This window comes from Sciurus vulgaris, assembly GCF_902686455.1.
Source record: "Sciurus vulgaris genome assembly, chromosome: 5".
NCBI classification, from domain to species: Eukaryota; Metazoa; Chordata; class Mammalia; order Rodentia; family Sciuridae; genus Sciurus; species Sciurus vulgaris.
The window spans coordinates 111,114,899-111,135,823 of record NC_136465.1 but is presented as its reverse complement, the minus strand read 5'-3'; positions in this window follow the sequence as shown (position 1 = coordinate 111,135,823).

The window sequence follows — 20,925 nt, the reverse complement described above, 5'->3', positions numbered from 1 at the left end:
GGTGGGGCCTATTGGGAGGTCTTCAGGTCAATGGGGCCCTGCCTTTGAAGCAAGTAGTGAGAATTCCAGCCCCTCTTCTCTCCTTCTCTTTTTGTCTCCTGGCCATGAGGTATGTGGTTTTGTTCTGCCACATGCTTTTCACCATGATGTGCTACCCTGTCACAAAGCCAAAACAAAAAGGCCCATAGTGATAGACTAAAACCTCTAAAACTGTGAGCCAAAATAAATCTTTTCTCTTTATAAGTTGATTACCTTAGGTATTTGCTATAGCGAAGGAAAGCTGACTAACTGTCCACGGCATCAAGTTTTTTTTAAGATTCTATATGTGATTCAGATCATGCATTTTTGTCTTCTTTAACTTGGCTTATCTCACTTAACATCATGTCCTCCCAATTCATGCATGCCATCCCTTAATGGCAGGATTCCCTCCCTTTTGAAGGCAAAATAGTATTCTATTGTGTCCAATACTTATTGAAGCTCTTGTTTGTACATGATAGCTAAGACATGGAAATCCATTCAAAAATAGGTGAATGGATGAAGAAAATGTGGTACATATGCACATAGAAGTGCATATGTGCGTCTCATAGAAGAACAGAGTAGAATGGTGGTTAGCAGAGGCTTGGGTAGAGTGGGGAGGTGTTGATCAAAGGATGTATTATTTTGGTTAGACAGGAAGGGGGAAGCCCAGACTGGGCAAATATGTAGAGACAGAAAGCTGGATAAGTGATTGCCTGCAGCCTGGTGGTGGAGAGGAGAAGCTGCATGGGAATTGGGAATGATTGCTAAGGGTTATGGTCAAAGACCAACGGTGGAGATGGTTGCACAACTCTGTGAGCAGATTGAAAACCATTTGATACATTAGATAGATGAATTGTATAACATGTGAATTATATCTTAATAAAGCTTTTTTTTTAAAGAGGAAGAATTTGTGTATTTTTTTCTCTTTTTTACCACCTGTGAAAATTCTTCCTATCTGGTAGTTTATGTTCCCCTTGCCCAGCATCTAGTCCTCAACCGGTCTTTAACATCTTGTTTTGAGGCTCCTGCTTGGTGCCAAAAATTAGGGTAATTGCAACGCTTGTCACGATTCAATGAGAAGACTGTCTCAGTGCTTCCTCATTAGGTTTTGTTTTCGTTTACTGACAGTTTGCTCTAGAAACTCCTATAAAGATATTTGCCTTAAAGGTGGCAGGATTTCATTTGTTCTTAGCTTTCTATCTTGAAAAGGTTAACCCCATCCCACACCATCACTTCAGACTTTGAATAAATCTCTCATCTTCTATTTCATATTGAATACATTTAATTCTCAGTATCTTGCATGGAATTAATCATAGCTCTACCTAGAACTGGAAGTGCTGCTCATCAGTTTGCATTTCAATTCCATTATATTTCAGTAGTAAGCTCATTACATGTCTTCATATCACTATGCCACTTTATGACTTAGATGCATGTTGGAAGCAGGGTGGGTCCATCAATTCCAAATTTATGCCCTAAATCATTTATATTCCTTCTCCAAAAACAGACTCCAAGGTGAGGACTCATGTCCAAGGAAACCTGGGAGAAACTCTTAGGAGTAAGAACAGGGGTTTTGGACTTTATGTCTGTGCTCCTCCCCATTCTTATGTTGAAACCACTATCTCCCAGCTGTGCTGGGGCAGTGGGGAGATTGTTGGGAGATCAGAGAAGATACCCAGAAATGGGATGTGGGACACAAGGTTTATTGACAAATTCTTATGGGAAAGGCCCAGCAATGATGGGCTGGCCAAGTAACACCTCCATTTCTCATGACGCTTCCAGTGCTTCACCAGAAAGCTGTGCCTCCACTCCTCATACTTCATCCCGTGGCAGCAGCTGGATGAGCACTTCTCCTCTCTGCAGTGCTCTGTTCTGCAGCCGTCACGGCAGGGAGAGGGGTCTTACATGAAGCAGTGGCATCGTTAGCTTAGCTCCCTTTGTTCCACTGTGTGGCCAGCATCTCAAGGAACTTGGCATACATGCAAGAAAGCCGGTTTCTACAGATGACGCTAACCTGCCCTAATTCCCAGCATACATGAGAGAAAACCCAGCATCCTTTGAGAGAACTTCTGTCTCACTCTCATTGTTCCTTTTAACTTGACCTCAGGACATGGTGTTTTACTGTTTTCCTTTTCTCTGAGGATAACCCAAGGCTTGGGGAGGTCATTAGGTCATAAGGGTGGAGCCCTCATGATGGAATTAGTACACTTTTAAGGAGAAACATGTAAGAACTCCTCTCATCTCTCCTTTTCTCCTTCCATTTCTACCTCCCTGTCTTCCTCAGCCATGTGAAAAAGTCAAGAACAGGGCGCTCGCCAATATCCAGATGATGCCGTTCTCTAATCGTGGATTACCAGTCTTCAGAACTGTGAGAAATAAATGTTTGTTGTTTAAAATGCTCAATCTTTGGTGTTTGGTTACAGCAGCGCAAACTGACTAAGATCCAGGAATACGAGTTTCTAGGTAATTTCATCTTTTCATGTTTCCGACGTGGCTCCGTGACCACGTAGAGTCTTTTTAAATAAGAAGATTGCAGGCTTAAGCCATTAGAAACAAAACACAAAGAGTCGAGAAAAAGATGTGTAGAACAAGTAGTGGGAGCCGTGTGCGTCTTCAGAGGCACACCCCGAAACCCACTGTGGCACCCTTGATACCAGGAAGATTCACATACTTCTCACACTGACTTAATTCCGTCATGTCAAAGCTTTTTTCAAAATTATGTTGTTCAACTGATACAATAGAACGGGATTAAATACATATGAACACATATGTCTTCAACCGAGACAATACTGCATTGTGTTTGAGTGATAAGATTCTATTTTGAAGTCTGAAGTTTGTAAATATGCATATGACTTTTCAGCATTTACTACATGCTTATTGTGTATCATTAATGTTAACATTTAAAATTATTATGGAAGTATATCTTGACATTTTACCTATAGTTAGTAACAAATCCGCATTTTTTTTATTGTAAACAAACAGGGTACAACTTGTTTCTCTGTACATGGAGTAGAGGCATACCATTTGTGTAATCATACACTTACATAGGATAATGGTGTTTGATTCATTCTGTTACTTTTTCCTTCCCCCCACCCCTCTTTTCCCTCCTTTTTCCTCCATTCTTGCCTCCCTCTCATCCCCCATTATGTGACATCATCTGCTTATCAGTGAGATCATTCATCCTTTGGTTTTTTGAGATTGGCTTATCTCACTTAGCATGATATTCTCCAATTTAATCCATTTGACTGAAAATGCCATAATTTTATTATTCTTTTTTTAAAATATTTTATTTCATTTATTTATATGCAGTGCTGAGGATCGAACCCAGGGCCTCACACATGCCAAGCAAGCGCTCTGCCACTGAGCCACCACCCCAACCCATAATTTTATTATTCTTTGTGGCTGAATAATATTCCATTGTGTGTGTGTGTGTGTGTGTGTGTGTGTGTGTGTGTGTGTATCACAGTTTCTTTATCCATTCATCAATTGAAGGGCATTTAGGTTGGTTCCACAATCTGGCTATTGTGAATTGAGCAGCTATGAACATTGATGTGGCTGCATCACTGTAGTATGCTGATTTTAAGTCCTTTGGGTATAAACCGAGAAGTGGGATAGCTGGGTCAAATGGTGAGTCCATTCCAAGTTTTCTAAGGAATCTCCACACTGCTTTCCAGAGTGGCTGCACTAATTTGCAGCCCCACCAGCAATGTATGAGTGTACCTTTCTCCCCACATCCTCGCCAACACCTATTGTTGCTCATATTCTTGATAATTGCCATTCTAATTGGGGTGAGATGGAATCTTAGGGTGGTTTTGATTTGCATTTCTCTTATTACTAAAGTTGGTGAACATTTTTCCATATGTTTGTTGATTGCTTGTAGATCTTCTTCTGTGAAGTGTCTGTTCATTTCCTTAGCCCATTTGTTGATTGGATTATTTGTATTCTTGGTGTAGAGTTTTTTGAGTTCTTTATATATTCTGGAAATTAGTGCTCTATCTGAAGTATGAGTGGCAAAGATTTTCTCCCACTCTGTAGGCTCTCTCATCACATTGCTGATAGTTTTTTTTTTTTTTTTTTTTCTGAGAGAAAGCTATTTAGTTTAAATCTATCCCAGTTATTGATTCTTGCTTTTATTTCTTGTGCTATGGGAGTCCTGTTAAGGAAGTCTGATCCTAGGCCAACATGTTGAAGATTTGGACCTACTTTTTCTTCTATAAGATGCAGGGTCTCTGGTCTGATTCCAAGGTTCTTGATCCATTGTGGGTTTTGTGCAGGGTGAGAGATAGGGGTACATTTTTGATTTGATGTAAAAAAGGTTTTAGTGTAATTTCTGTTAGACTTTGCATTTTTCATTACTGTCGTACTTAACCTGAAAAATGACTGATTCTTATGTCATTGAATCAGTATCATGAATATTCACGTGAAATATTTTGAAACAAAGTACTATTTTAGTGAGTATAATTAGGAGAGCTTCCATCAGTCTGGAAAATTATGAAAATTGCCTTCCACTTTATAACCTGGCATTCATTTGTAGATTAAAGGATGTTTTTCTGTGAATAAAGCTTATTCAATAAAGTGCCATTTTTTTAAGTGAAAAAAATTATGTTGGTCATAATTTCTGGGGGAAAACTTACATCACAATTTGCATTCTGCAAAAGCAGATGCTGGTTTAGAGTTGGGGGTACAGGCTGTTTACTGGGGATTGCTACAGTTTGAATAGGTGTTCTCCAAAGGTCCACGTGTTAAAGGCATGGACTTTTGAGTGGTGCTTTTGGGAGGTGTAGGGCTTTAGGAGGTGGGGCCTTCTGGGAGGTCTTTATGTTGTTGGAGGGATGACTTTAAAGGTGCTTGTGGGACCCTAGTGTCTCTTTCTCTCTCGCTTTCTGACTGTGAAGTGTGTGGTTTTGCTCTGACATGTACTTATTGAAGCAAATATGAGCAATTTATTTCTATTCGACAGCCTGCGAGAAGAGGAAATCATGGTGCTGTTCGTCCTTAGGCCATAGCTAATATGTGTCGCCTCCCTTCTCTGCTCTCCTTCGAGGTTCCCTTACCCCCAGCTGGCACTCATGCTGGGTGAACCTGAACTTCATCCCTGAGGCTTACCATGCACTTTTCTCTGTGTGGTTATCAGGGTGTGGCTCCTGTAACTGCAGTGCCAAAAGATAACCCAGAGGATCGCCTGAGTGCCACCCATTATTTCCATCATTCACATTTGGTTTTTTCTTTTCTTTTTTTTTTTTTTATTTTTACAGACTGCATTTTGATTCATTGTGCACAAATGGGGTACGACTTTTCACTTCTGTGGTTGTGCTCAATGTAGACTCACACCATTCATGTGATCACACCTGTACATAGGGTAATGATGTCTGTCTCCAGTCACTATCTTTCCTTCCCCCACCTCCCCCCACCCCATTTCCCTCTACACAATCCAAAGTTCCTCCATTCTTCTCTTACTCCCCAGCCACCCTCCAACCCCCGTTTTGTATCATCATCCACTTATCAGAGAAAACACTGGACCTTTGGTTTATTGGGCTTGGCTTATTTCACTTAGCATGATATTCTCCAACTCCATCCATTTACCAGCAAATGCCATAATTTTATTCTTCTTTATGACTGAGTAATGTTACATTGTGTAAATTATTATTGAGATATGATTTGTATTCCTGGTCATTTTGGCTTATTTTCGGTTTTTAACTTGGCTTGGTTTCTCCTTTGATTGACTTTATCTTTAGGATAGTTCTTCCCTTTGCTGATTTACATTGTTGTTTTTTCATTTCCTCCTCATGGAATATTTTGCTGAGAATGTTCTGTAGTGCAGGCTTTCTATTTGTAAATTCTTTTAACTTTTGTTTATCATGGAAAGATTTTATTTCATCCTCAAATCTGAAAGTTAGTTTTGCTGGATATAAGATTCTTGGTTGGCATCCATGTTCTTTCAGAGCTTGAAATATGTTGTTCCAGGACCTTCTTGCTTTTAGGATCTAGGCTGAGAAATTTGCTGATACTCGTATTAGTTTCCCCTTATAGATAATCTGATGCTTTTCTCTCACACCCTTTAAAATTCTATCTTTATTTTGCATCATTCTCATTTTGTAGCAGATTTATCAAGGCATAATTTACACACAATGACTGTACAAATACAAATTATGGTCTCTCTTACTCTTTCTCTCTCTCTGTTTCTTTCTCTCTCCCTCTCTTTCTCGGTCCCTTTCTCTCTGTTTCTCTTTTTCTCTCTTTGTTTCTTTCTCTCTCTTTCTCTCTCTCCCTTTGTTTCTTTATCTCTCTCTCTCTCTCCCCCTCCTCCTTTCCTTCGCTTTAGCTTTGCTGTTTTTATGTCTTTTGGTACTCTTTCTTCCCCACCCTCATCCCTGCCTTGCTCTCTCTCTTAAAAAAAATTATGTAATTTGAGAAGTTTTGACATATGTATGACCATCAGTACAATAAATGATCCGTCACTACCAAGTGTATCCTCATGGGAGGAATCACAAAAATCTCTTTGTGATTGACCCATTCATAACTGGTCAACAACCCAGGAGTCTACTAATGATATAATCTATGCAACTTGTGGATCAGTCTGGAATTGATTAATATGTCTACTCACTATGGGTTGTACTTCCTTACTTCTTTACATGACTAGTATTTTCTTGTTTTAACCAGACATTAACTTAGATGCAGGATATTTGCTGAATTCCTAAATGTAGCCTTGGGTCTCATTCTGTAAATCAATTAAGTTACTTAGAACCACTTAGATCCTTTCAGGTCTTGCTTTAAAGGTATGTTAGGCAAGATGAGGACAGTGCTTAGTCAAGGTTTAATTTTCCCTGCTTATTAAGGCAATGTCCCTCTAAGTACACTAATGCCCAGTGAATTAAGAGGTTTTCTACAATAGCATTGGAGCACATGCACCATTTTATTCAAATGCAGTTATCTTTTTCTTTTTTGTTTTGGAAATATCTTTATTTTATTATTTTTATTTATGTGGTGCTGAGGCTCAAATCCAGTGCTTCACACATGCTAGGCAAGTGCTCTACCACTACATCACAACCCCAGGCCCAAATTATCTTTTTCTTGACATTTTATTATTGGTATATTTCAGTGTTGTCATTTAAACATTATTATGAGCTAAAATAGATAATGCAACTAGACATACATTTGGAAGGAAAATAAAATAGAAGTCTATGTACAGTGTGACACTAGTGTCAATTTAAGTAACATCCTGATCTGAACTATTTCATAGTCTTCTGGTGGAAAAATTCACACTGCCCCCTGCTGATCACAGACATGCCCAACTGTGTGGATCGTTAGGGTAATCCCAACAAGTGTGTTTAGGACAAACCTCATGAATAATGATCTTCACTCTTGAAAGAAAGGGCCACACTCCTGACTAACCATCACGTTAATGATTAAACCCAATAGAGTAAGAGAATAAAAGTTTGAGAACTGTAAAGGAGAGCACTTCTTATCTACTATTCTTTTTGACCCTAGAAAAGGATTTTTTGTTGTTTTTTTTTAAGGTTTTGATTTCTTCCTCACATACAAAAACAACTGGCTGGGTCTCTAAAAATGCCAAAGATTTGAAACATGAAATTTGATTGGTGAGCTGTTCTAGAATAAAGGACATTAAAGAAAACATAAACTATATAAAATTCATGATCTTTTGTTAAAATTTGTATTTAAAAAGAAATAATTGTGACAAATGAGAAATTTTGAATATGAACTATTCATTGGGTGGTACTATGATAATAAAGCTAAATTGGCTAGGTGTGAAGATTGTCCTTGGTTGTGTCGAAAATGTTCATATTCCTAGAGGTAAGGAGAGTACCCGCACATGTGAAAGGAAACCAAAATTTAAGAGAAAAAAAAAAAACCAAAAAACTTTCAAATGTTTAAGCTCCTGAGACTGCTTTAATTAGAACGATAGGCCTAAAAATAAAGGGAATGGGTACCTATAAATTCTATCACAAATTGACTTGTGCTAATGAGATCTGGCATCTTCCCAATACGGGGTCAGTGTCTCTGAGCCATTGTTAAAGTACAGGTTTTGGATTGGGGAAGAAGTCACAAAGGTCCTTATGAAAGCAATTTCCAGAGAAAGAGATGTGAACATAGAAGAGTAGAGCCAGGAGAAGACAAACAAACCAATTTAAATTAAAGCGTGAGACATAATTCCAAAATATATGAAGGAAGACCAAGAATAATCAATAATCGGAGGAAAACAATTTCACAGGAAATTCACATCATAACCTACTCTGAAAACTGTCTTTAAATTGTATATTGTGCTATTCAAAAGGGTTACATGAGGCATAATTTCCATTTACAACAAACAATTATTAAACAAAACTGCAAGAAATGAAAGAAGAACAAAGATATAAAACATTTCACATTTTAAAAACAAAATTTATGGCCACTGAAATAGAAATATTAATATACGAAATAAACTTTAGACTACATTTTATCATTGGAATATATCAATGTTGTCAAAAGTAAAGATCTTATTGAGAAATTCATACATAATAAAGCACACAGAGACAAGGATATTAAAGATATAAAGAAACTCCAACATTCTTCTAAAGGAAGTAATAAAGGAATGAAAAATAAAATCCAAAGAAGCAAATCTGAAGAAATAATTGTAACAAAATTTCCATATTTTAATAAAGGTATGACTATCCAAGTACTTCAGAGAAATAGAAAAATTCATATTAGATAGGGTGAAATGGCAAATGAATAATAAAGAGAGAACTTCCAGCTTCAGCCCAGAGATGTAGAGAGCTGGAAAGAATGTTACCCCCATCACTGCAACTAGAAAATAGCTGGTGCACTGTGGATTAATACCTGCTCATATGACAACTCAAGGTATAGGGCAAATAGCTAACTTGAAGGAAAGACAAACACCCGCAGGGATAACAGGATTCATGCTTCACTAGGACAGACACCTCCTAAGGCCAAATGCGTTGGTGGGAAAAATAGACACAAAAATTTTAATGAATTCCTAAAGGCTGCATGTGGGTTGGTGTGAAAATGTATGACCCAGGGGGCTGAAGACACATGGGGTTCACACTTACTGGCAGGCTTTTCCTCTGAGAAATATAAAGAAACAGGCCAAGAAAGCCTCCCTCTAGTAATAAGTCTCATCAGAAACCATGTGAGAGAGAAGACAATGGAATGGACTCTTTACATTGCTGCAAGAACTGACCTGACAAAAATAACCATCAAAAGTAAAGACTAAGCAAAGACTTTCTCAGTGAACAAAGCGTGAGAAAATTTATTGCCAGAAGATTCACTTTAACAAAAAATTAAATGAAGTTCTTTGGGCAGATGAAATATGATATAGCTTAGGATCTTGGAGAAGTCCTTCGCTTGTTTGTTTGGTGTTTGCACAAGAACAGAGGGCTGGGGACTCGAACCTGGGCCTCCAGCATGAGAGTCAGGCACTCTACTAGATGACCTATATGGCTGGCACTAGGATCTTGGATTTACACAAAGAAATGGAGACATAAACAATGAAATAGATGAAGGAAAATATAAGCTTTTGAAAACTTCGCTATAGAAAGCCTTTTATAAGCAATGCATAGCAATGTATTGTATGTTTATAGACGATAAAAGGATGAAACGTGTGACAACGATGACACAAAGGTCAGGAAGGAAGAGTTGCACAATGAGTAGGAAGAAATAGTTATAGGGTCCTTACACTAAAAATCACAAGCCATTCCCTTGATTGGTGCAAAAAAACCTCAATAAAATGCTGGCAAACTGAATTCAATCACACATTAAAAGGATCAGCCCTAAGGAACATAGTGAGACCCTGTCTCAAAATAAAATATAAAGAAGGACTGGGAATGTTCTGTGGTTAAGCATACCACTGGGTTCAATGCCTGGTACAAAAAAAAAAAAAAAAAAAAAAAGTCATATATCATGATGAAGCAGGATTTGCTACTAAGGTACAATAAGGGTTCAGCATATGCAAATGAATAAATGTGATGCACCAAATTAACATTAAAAGGATTAGGGATAAAGATTATATAATTGTATCAATAAATGAAGAAAAAGCATGTGACAAAATTTAACATCATTTCATGATTAAAAAAAAAAAAAACAACTTCTCAACAAATTTGGTGTAATGTCCTTCAACATAATAAAGGTTGTATGTGACAAATACAGGATAACATCTTAATTAACAATTAAAATTTGAAAGGTTTCCCTCTATGATCAGGAACAAGGCAAGGACGTTCACTCTCCGCTGGTATTTGAAACAGTACTAGAATCCTAGCCAGAGCAATCAGGCAGGAAAAGAAATAAAATACCAGAAAATAGAAAGGACATTATTTGGATAGACATTTCTCAAAAGAAGATATAAAATGGCCAATGGGCATATGGGAAAAAACACTCAGCACCCCTAATCACCAGAGAAATGCAAATCAAAATCACAAGGAGATGTCATCCTGCCCTTGTTAAAAAGGCTAAAATAGGTCAGCTGCTGGGAGATGGTGGAGCAGAAGAAGCTGCATTCTAAGCTGTGCTGTAACATGAGAACAAAGCAGCAGGCGTACAGCTTCCCAGTGAGGTGGGTGAAAGAGAGTGTTGGGGCAGGCCCCAAATGGCTATAGTTAGGCTTCTTCGCTGAGGCTTGCAGTGAGCTATGCTGTTTTTAGTGTGTGACCAAGGCCATGAATCAGCTATGTTATGATCAGCGTGTAGTCCAGGTCGGAAACACTGATTCAGCATATGTACTCAAGGTCATAAACATTTGCTTGTGAGCATGTGCCCACTTATGTAACCTGTTGGCAGTGTGCCTTCTTTGTTTGGCCTATACATAAAAAAGGCCTAGGAAAATGGTTTAGGGCCAGGAGGCTGACTGGCTAGGGGCTATTACTGCCTCTGAATAAAGGATGACCAATATTCCTACCATGCCTCACATCTTTCAACTACCAGATCCTTGAAACTTGCTTTCAGTGCCTGAGACTTGCCCTCCACATAACAGAGAGATTTCATATTGGACACTCAAAGTGGCGTAGGGACTCAGAAATTTGGGTGCAACAAAGAAAAAAAGCTCACTGCCAGCAGCACTGGAGCAGATTCACCACAGACAGACAGGGGGAGTAGAGGAAGCTGCATTCCAAGCTGTGCTGTGTTGTGTCTTGACTTGGAGAAACCTCAGATCCAAAAACACTGCCTAAACTTATCTGACCCGAAGGCTACAGTAAGCACTGGTGCTTGAAAACTGCACTCTGTAGTACAACTGGCCACAGAGAACAGAGGTGGGAGACATCTTGGGACAAGCGTGCCTCTGCAGTGTCTGCGGGACCTGGGAGATCAGAGGGGGAAAAAAAAAGAAAAACATAAAAAAACATAGTTAACAATATCCAGGCAGGCACCTATTGACCTAGTAAGGAATTCTAGGTTGTGCCTGACAGAATGTGAGAGAAAGAAAGAAATGGGGAAGGAGTACACTGTACCCAGGGGGACTCAAGTTGGAAGGACAAAGGGGAGCCTTGTGATGGGTGGCTCACATGACCAGCTAAAGTGGACGGGAGTCTGAGTGGTGGGCGTGAACACACTCAGGGACTAATAATGGGAAGGCTGTGCTCCTGAGCAGCAGGGAGCAGAGGATTCCCCACCTCATGCCCGATGATTGGATTTCTTGGAAGGCACCTGAGAACCAGATCCTCAGAACTGATCAGTTACTATCTAGTCCTAAGGGTGGGTCAATCTAGTCTCTCCAAAGAAGGCCCACCTAACAAAGCCTGATTATATTTGAGACCTGACTAGACCTCAGCACCACCTGCTGGAACTCCCTCATAGTAAGCTGCAAAAGTGGTAACCTGGGAGTGCACTGAACTGGTCTGAATGGTCAAAATGCAAACTGACAGTATGTTCTACCCCCACCCACCTCATTTTGGTGAGAAGGGAAACTGAGTATTATATCAAATAGCTACCATCTTAGGGTGCTCCAATTGCTAACTCAGAAACACAAAAACAGGAGGGGGTTAACACCCCCCACCCCTTGCTCTATCAGTACATACCTCAAGAAGAAATGAAAAGAAAGATTATTGGACATAGACAAGGACCACCCATTCTGGTCAAATATTTTGACCACCTGAGTGGAGAAGATTTTTTCAGTCTTCATCAAGATTTGGGGGTTTTTTAAAAAAATATTTTTAATTTAATTTTTTACTATTATTATTTTTCTTATTCCAAGTGTGTGAGTGTGGCTGTGAGCATGTGAATTCTGGCTGTGCTGATTGTTTCAGGGACATATATACATACATTTATTTGTCTCTTTTTCCCTCATATTTTGCATTTTTAAATGTAATTATCTTTTCCTAGCATTGTCTTGAGAAGGTTTGGGGTTTTGGGTTTGTATGTCTTGGTTTGATTTTGTATTATTTTCATTTGTTTATTTCTCTTGTTTCTCTTTCTCTCTTATCTTCTGCTAGTGGTCAAATTCTATTGTTCACTCTCCCTCTCTCCTAATACCTTGCTTCTTATATTCCCTCCCTTCTATATAAACCTGCTACATCTTTTCTGCATTCTTTCTGTTCACATCCTAAAAATATGAAGTCTTTTCTAATTTCCTAACACATTTCCTTTTCTCCTAATTAAATGTATGTTTATCATTGTTTAGAACTAATTGGTTTACATAAACCTGCCCACCTACCATTAATGCTAACACAATCATTACTGCTGTAGATGACACAGTTGATACTGATACTGCTATTTGCTTTAAAGCCAGAACTAGTTCATGGATTTTTTTTTTTTTTTTTTTTTTTTTACTGTTGACAATAGCAAATCCACCATTCCTTTTTATTGGTGGCAATTAACATTGAAGATATCATAATAGGATCTGGGTATTAACTTTAACACTATTGTCTGTTGTTTGCAATATTTGTTACTATTGTTTATTTCACTCCCATTCTGTGATGTGCTAGGAACCCACACGGACACTAAAAATTCACAGGTAGAGATTCTACTGCTGAACTAATATTCTCTGATATTACTCCAACTCGAAGAATAAGGAGACAAAATCCCCAAACCAACAACAAGGACCCAAGAAGGAACAATCAGAGAGGGAAACCAGGTCCCATCTGTAGGCACCTACTCATACATCAAAAACAGAGAGAAATTCTAGAGCAAATAAGATAATAATACACAAAGAACATGTACAAAAAAAAAAAAAAAAAAAAAAGAGGTAATGGAATCAACCTCAATTGATGTGCAAGACTAAGACCTCTGAAAACAAAAGAAAACAGGCAAAATCTACAATTCCCCCACAAAGGATCCCACTGATACTGAGGAGGATGAAAACCCAGAGAAAGACTATAAAAAACTGATTATCAAAAGGTTCAATGAATGGCCATCATCAAGAATGCAAGCAACAATAAGTGTTGGTGAGTATGTGGGGGAAAATGTACACTCATCCATTGCTGGTGGGACTGCAGATTGGTGCAACCACTCTGGAAAGCAGTATGAAGATTCCTCAGAAAACTTGGAATGGATCCACCATTTGACCCAGCTATCCCACTCCTCAGTTTATATCCAAAGGGCTTAAAATACTACAGTGATGCAGCCACATCAATGTTTATAGTAGCTCAATTCACAATAGCTAAGCTATGGAACCAACCTAGATGCCCTTCAACAGATGAATGGATGAAGAAAATGTGGTACATATGCACAATGGAATATTACTCAGCCTTAAAGAAGAATGAAATTTTGGCATTTGCAGGTAAATGGATGGAACTGGAGAATATCATGCTAAGTGAAATAAGCCAATCCCAAAAAACCAAAGGCCAAATGTTTTCTCTAATATGTGGATACTGACCCACAATGGGGGCTTGAGCAAGGGAAGAATGGAGGAACTTTGGATTGAGCAGAAGGGAGTGAGGGGAAGGGAGGAGGTGTTGGGGTGGGAAAGATGGAGGAATGAGACAGACATGATTACCCTATACACATGTATTATTGCATGAATGGTGTGACTCTGCATTGTGTTCAACCAGAGAAATGAAAAGTTGTGCTTCATTTGTGTACAATTAGTCAAAATGCATTCTGCTGTTGTGTCTAACTAATTAGAACAAATAATTTAAAAAGTCAAAAGTTCTGTTTATAAGTGAAAATGTTCAAGTAGAATGTGAAACAAAAATGAAAATATGTGAAAATAACTCCAATCTGTGCTTTTCAAGGTTGAATTGCAAACAGGACAAGTCTATTCCCAGAGCCTTGGCATCTGAATATAAATTTGTTCATATGTTAGAAAAAATTGTTCAATGAACTAAATGAAGATCTAAGTAAGAAATTGAGACAGCAATTGCAAGAGTTGAAAGACCATTTTAACAAAGAAATAGAAACAGTGAAAAGAAACCAAGCAGAACTCCTAGAAATGAAAGATGTGATCAATCAAATTAAAAACTTACTCGAAGACATCACTAACAAATTAGATTGGATAGAAAATAGACCTCATCCCTTGAAAATAGAAATTCAGTTACTGAATACAGTTTATATGATCTTTAGTACATATAAGGCATAAGGAGAAAAAATTATAGAACATGACCAGAATATACAAGAACTCTGGGACAAATTTAAAAGACCAAACCTGAGAATCATTGGGATAGAAGAGAATATGGAGAAACAGACTAAAGGCATAAAGAACATTTCAATGAGATAATTACAGAAAACCTTCCCCATATCATGAAATAGACATCCATATACAGGAAGCTTACAGGATCCCAAATAGACTCCATCAAATGAGAAGCTCACTGAGACATCATAATCAAAACACCTAATAGAAAATAAGGAAAGAATGTTAAAAGAAGCAAGAGAGAAATATCAGGTCACATTTAGTAACAAACCAATAAGGCTTACTTCTGATTTCTCAGCTCAGATACTAAAATCAAGGAGGGTCTGGAATGAGATATTCCAAACCTAAAAGAAAACAACTGTCTTCCAAGGTTACTATACCTAGCAAAACTCAGTTTCAAATTTGAGGGGGAAATAAAAATATTCCATAACAAGAATAAACTAAAAGAATTCATGAGCATCAATCCAGCACTACAAAGAATCCTCAAAGATAAATGGCACACAAAGGTACAAAAAACAATTTCTAAAGCCCACAAACAAAGGAGCTCAATAGAAGAATAATCCACTAAATGGGAGTCAAGGATAAAATATAGCAAAAAACCAAAATGGCAGGAAACCACAAATACAAATTCATATTAATGCTGAATGTTAATGGTCTCAACTCCCCAATTAAAAGACACCAATTAACAGAATGGATAAAAAAAAAATAAGATCCAACTATATGCTGTTTACAAGAGACTCATAGAAAAAGACACCCACAGGCAGAAGGTAAAAGGATGGCAAAAAATATTCCACCTGTATGGTCCAAGAAAACAAGTAGGAGCAGCTATTCTCATAATTGACAAAGCAAACTTAAAGAAAAATTGATCAGAAAAGACAAAGAAGGCCACTACATCCTAGTAAAGGGAACAATTCAATAAGAAGATATAACCATAATCTACATTCATGCCCCAAATGTGAACACACCCAATTACATGAAAAAAATACTCTGAGATATTAAATCCTAATAGACCCCAACACAATAATACTAGGAGATTTCAATACATCCTTATCACCAATAGACAGGTAATCAAAACATAAAATCAATAAAGATATTCCCTAACTTAAACAACACTATAAATCAAAGGGGCTAATGGACATATGCAGAACACTCCACCCCCAAACAGCTGATTTTATCAAAATTTTCCAAAATGTATTGTATTCTAGGTCATAAAGAAAATCTTAGCAAATACAAGATAATTGATATAATCCCATGTATCCTATCATATCAGAATGGAATGAAGCTAGAAATCAATAGCAATAAAAATAATAGAAACAACATAAACACATGGAGATTGAACAATACTCTCTTCAATGAAGAATGAATCAAAGAAGAAATGAAAATAGAAATCAAGAAATTCTTAGAAATGAATAAAACAAAGACACAAAATATCAAAATATCTGAGATAGTATGAAAGCAGTTCTAAGAGGAATATTTATAGCCTGAGCACTTATATTAAAAAAATTAGAGAGATCCCAAATAAATAAGCTTATGCTCCACCTCAAGGCCTTTGAAAAAGAAGAACAAACTAGCCCTCAAATCAGTAGAAGACAGAAAGTAATTAAGATCATCAGAGATGAAATCAATGAAATTGAGAATAAGAAAACAATACACAGGATCAATGTAACAAAGATTTAGACCTTAGAAAAGATAAATAAAATTGATAAACCATTAGCCACACTAACCAAAAGCCAGAGTGAGAAGAAGCAGATCAATAAGATCAGAGATGAAAAAAGAGATATCACCACAGATCTTTCTGAAATCTAGAGGTTTACTAGAACTTATTTTGAAAATTTATACTCCAATAAATTGGAAAATCTGGAAGATATTGACAAATTTCTAGACACATATGGCCTACCCGAATTGAACCAGGAAGTTGTAGAAAATCAAAACAGACCAATATCAAGTAATGAAATTGAAACAGCAATTAAAAACCTTCCAAAACAGAAAAGTCCAAGACCTGATGAATTCTCAGCTGAGTTATACCAGACTTTTATAGAAGAACTAACACCAGTCTTCTTCAAATATTCCATGATATTGAAAGTAAGAGAACACTCCCAAATACTTTTTATAAAACTAGTATAAGTCTGATACCAAGATCAAAAACTCATCAAGAAAAGTAAACTATAGACCAATACCCCTGATGAACAAAGAAGCAAAAACCCTTAATAAAATATTAGTAAACTGAATTAAAAAACACATCAAAAAGATAATACATCATGATCAAGGGGGTTTTATTCCAGAAGTGCAAGGTTGGTTCAACATATTAAAATCAATAAATGTAATTCATCATTTAAACAGAATTAAGGACAAAAATCACATGACCATCTCAATAGATGCAGAAAAGTCTTTTGATAAAATCCAACATTGATTCATGTTAAAAACACTGGAGAAGCTAGGGATTGAAGAAACTTACCTTGACATTGTAAAGGTCATTTTTGACAAATCCAAAGCCAATATATGTCCTCTAAATTCAGGAACAAGGCAAGCCTGTACACTCTCACCATTCCTATTCAACATAGTCATTGAAATATCAGCCAGAGCAATCAGGCAATAAAAGGAAATTGAAGGGATACAAATAGGAAAAGAAGAAGTCAAACTATCTCTGTTTGCAGACAATATGATCCTATATCTAGAAGATTCCAAAACTCTTCCAGAAGACTTCTAGAGCTTAGAAATGAATTTAGCAAAGTAGCAGGATATCAGACCAACATCCATTAATCAATAGCTTTCCTATACCCCAAAAGTGATTCAGTTGAGGAAGAAATCAGGAAAAGCATTCTATTCATAATAAACTCCAAAAAAATAAATAAATAAATAAATACTTGGGAATTAATCTAACCAAAGATATAAAAGAGCTCTACAATGAAAATTACAGAACACTGAAGAAAGATATTGAAGACATTAGAAGATGGAAAGATCTCCTATGTTCTTGGACAGACAGAATTAATATATTGTCAAAATGGCCATATTACCAAAAGCAATATACAGATTCAATGCAATCCTCATCAAAACAACAATAACGTTCTTCACAGAATTTGAAAACACAACTCTTAAATTCTTTGAAAGAATAAGTGCCCCAGAATAGCCAAAGCAATACTAAGCAAGAAAAGTGAAGCAAGAGGCATCATAATACCTGATCTGAAATTATACTACAGAGCTGTAGTAACAAAAACAAAAGACCTAAACTCAGGAACTAAAACTACAAAATTGTTACAAGAAAATATAGGCAAAATCTTCATGCCTACAGGTTAGACAATGGTATCTTAGCTATAATACCTGATCAACAAACAAAAATCAGATAAATTGAACCTCATCAAAATTAAAAACTTTGGTCTTATAGGAGTTGAGAATAGAGTGTTGGTTATCAAAAGATGGTGAAAGTGGGATCCAAGATGGTGGACTAGAGGGAGGCTACATTCCTTGTTGCTCTGTAACTTGGGGTTCAAGCAGAGGAAATACTGTTTCTCTATGAGGGAGTCCTTGATGCCCACTGATCCCCTTCTGTTTGTCCTATTCATCCACCTCGAACATCCGTTGTTTGCCAGCATATCACTTGCTTTTTGAGTGTGGATCGCTCACAGACTGTCGCCTATCATCCACCATTTGCCTGTTTGCTGGCCTCTTGCCTGCTCATCACCTGCCTTTCACCTACCCATCTTCCACTGCCCAACATCCACCCAGTGGTCATTTGCTGTTAGCCTGCAGACCGCCCACAGACCACCAACTGATCACTTGCTGCCCACTGTTGCCTGGAAGTTCACTGTCACAGAAACCACAGGTGAGGTACCGGAAGCCTTCAGGACACTAAAAGGTTACAAGGTGAAATCTATACTGTCTCAGCCCCATATCGCTAGATGAGAAGACACACAAACAACATGAAAAAACAAGGGAACAAAGTGCCTCAAACAAACCAACATGTTCCCAGAACAGAATTCATAGACAACATAGTAGAAGAAATGTCAGTGATGGAGTTTAGAAAATACAGTTAGATTGATCTTTGAAATAAGGGATGGTATTAGAGAGAAAATACAGGAAGTGAAAAATCACTTCAATAAAGAGGTAGAGATTATAAAAAGGAATCAAGCAGAAATCCTTGAAATGAAGGAAACAATAAACCAAATTAAAAATTCAATGGAAGGTATCACCAACAGACTAGACCACTTGAAAGACAGAACCTCAGACAATGAAGACAAAATATATACTCTTCGAAATAAAGTTGACTGCACAGAGAAAATAGTAAGAAATCATGAACAGAACTTCCAAGAAATGTGGGATGGAAGACAAAATTTAAGATTTATCTTAAATCTTAACAAACATGAAAAGATCAAATTTAAGATTTATCAGAATAGATGAAGGCATTGAGAGACACACCAAAAGAATGCACAATCTTTTCAATTACATAATATCAGAAAATTTCCCAAATCAAAAGAATGAAATGGAAAATCAACTACAAGAGACTTAAAGGACCACAAATGTACAAAATTACCGCAGACCAAAACCAAGGCACATTATAATGAGAATGACTAACATACAGAATAAGGATAGAATTTTAAAGGCCGAGAGAGAAAAATATCAAATTACATATAGAGGGAAACCAATTTGGATCTCAGCTTATTTCTCAACCCAGGTCCTCAACCATAGGAAGTCCTGGAATAACATATATCAAGCTCTGAAAGAAAATGAATGCCAAGAATTTTATATCCAGCAAAATTAAGCTTCAGATTTGAAGAGGAAATAAAAACCTTCCATGATAAACTAAAGTTAAAATAATTCACAACTAGAAAGACTGCACTGCAGAACATTCTCAGCAAAATATTCCATGAGGAGGAAATGAAAAAAACACTGATAACCAGCCAAGGAACTACTCTAAAGGAAAGGTAAATCAAAGGAGAAACTGAGTCAAGTTAAAAATCAAAAATAAATCAAAATGATTGTGAATATAAATCATATCTCAATAATAGCCTTGAATGTTAAAGCCCTAAAATCATCAATCAAAAGCCATAGACTGGCAGGTTGGATTTTTAAAAAGACCTAAAAATATGCTGTTTTTAAAAGACTCCCCTCCTAGGAAAAGACATCCACAGACTAAAGGTGAAAGTTTTGGAAAAAATATCACTCACATGGATCACGTAAACAAGCAGGGTATTCCATCCTTATATCAGACAAAGTGAACTTTAAACCAAAGTTAGTCAGAAGGGATAGAGAAGGAACGTTTCGTACTGTTTAAAGAGAATCATACATCAATAAGACATAACAATTGTTAATATATATGCCCCAAACAATGGACATCTACATCAAACAAACCCTTCTCAATTTCAAGAATCAAATAGACCACAACACAATAACACTAGGTGACTTTAACACACCTCTCTCACCACTGAATAGATCTTCCAAACAAAAACTAAACAAAGAAACTATAGAATTATATGATACAATCAACAATTTAGACTTAATGGACATATATAGAGTATTTCATCCGTCATCAAGCAAAGACACTTTCTTCTCAGCAGCACATGAATCCTGTTCTAAAATAGACCATGTGTTAGACCACAAAGCAACTCTCAGCAAATACAAAAAAATTGAAATACTACCCTGCATTCTATCAGATTATAATAGGATGAAACTAGAAATCAACAATAATATAAAAAATAGAAGCTACTCCAACACCTGGAGACTAAATAGCATGTTATTGAATGATGAATGGATAAAAGAAGAAATCAAGGAGGAAATAAAAAAATACTTAGAGGTAAATGAGTACACTGAAACAACATATCAAAATCTCTGGGAGGCTATGAAGGCAGTGTTAAGAGGAAAGTTCATTGCATTGAGCTCATACATTAAAAGAATGAAAAGTCAACATATAAATGACCTAACATTACATCTCAAAGCCCTAGAATCAACACCGAAAGTAGCAGAAGATAGGAAATAATTAAAATTAGAGCTGAAATCAATGAAATTGAAACAAAAGAAACAATTCAAAAATTTGACAAAACAAAAAATTGGTTCTTTGAAAAAATAAACAAAATTGATAAACTTAGCTGCACTAACAAAGAGAAAGAGAGAACTCAAATTACTAAAATTTGTGATGAAAAAAATTATGATGGATACTTTTTAAATACAAAAGATAATTAGAAGCTATTTTGAAAATTTATACTCCAATAAATAGAAAAACTTGAAGATAGTGATAAATTTCTAGACATATGGTCTACCCAAACTGATGCAGGAGGACATACACAATTTAAACGGAATAATTTCAAGCACTAAAATAGAAGAAACCATAAAAAGCCTACCAACCA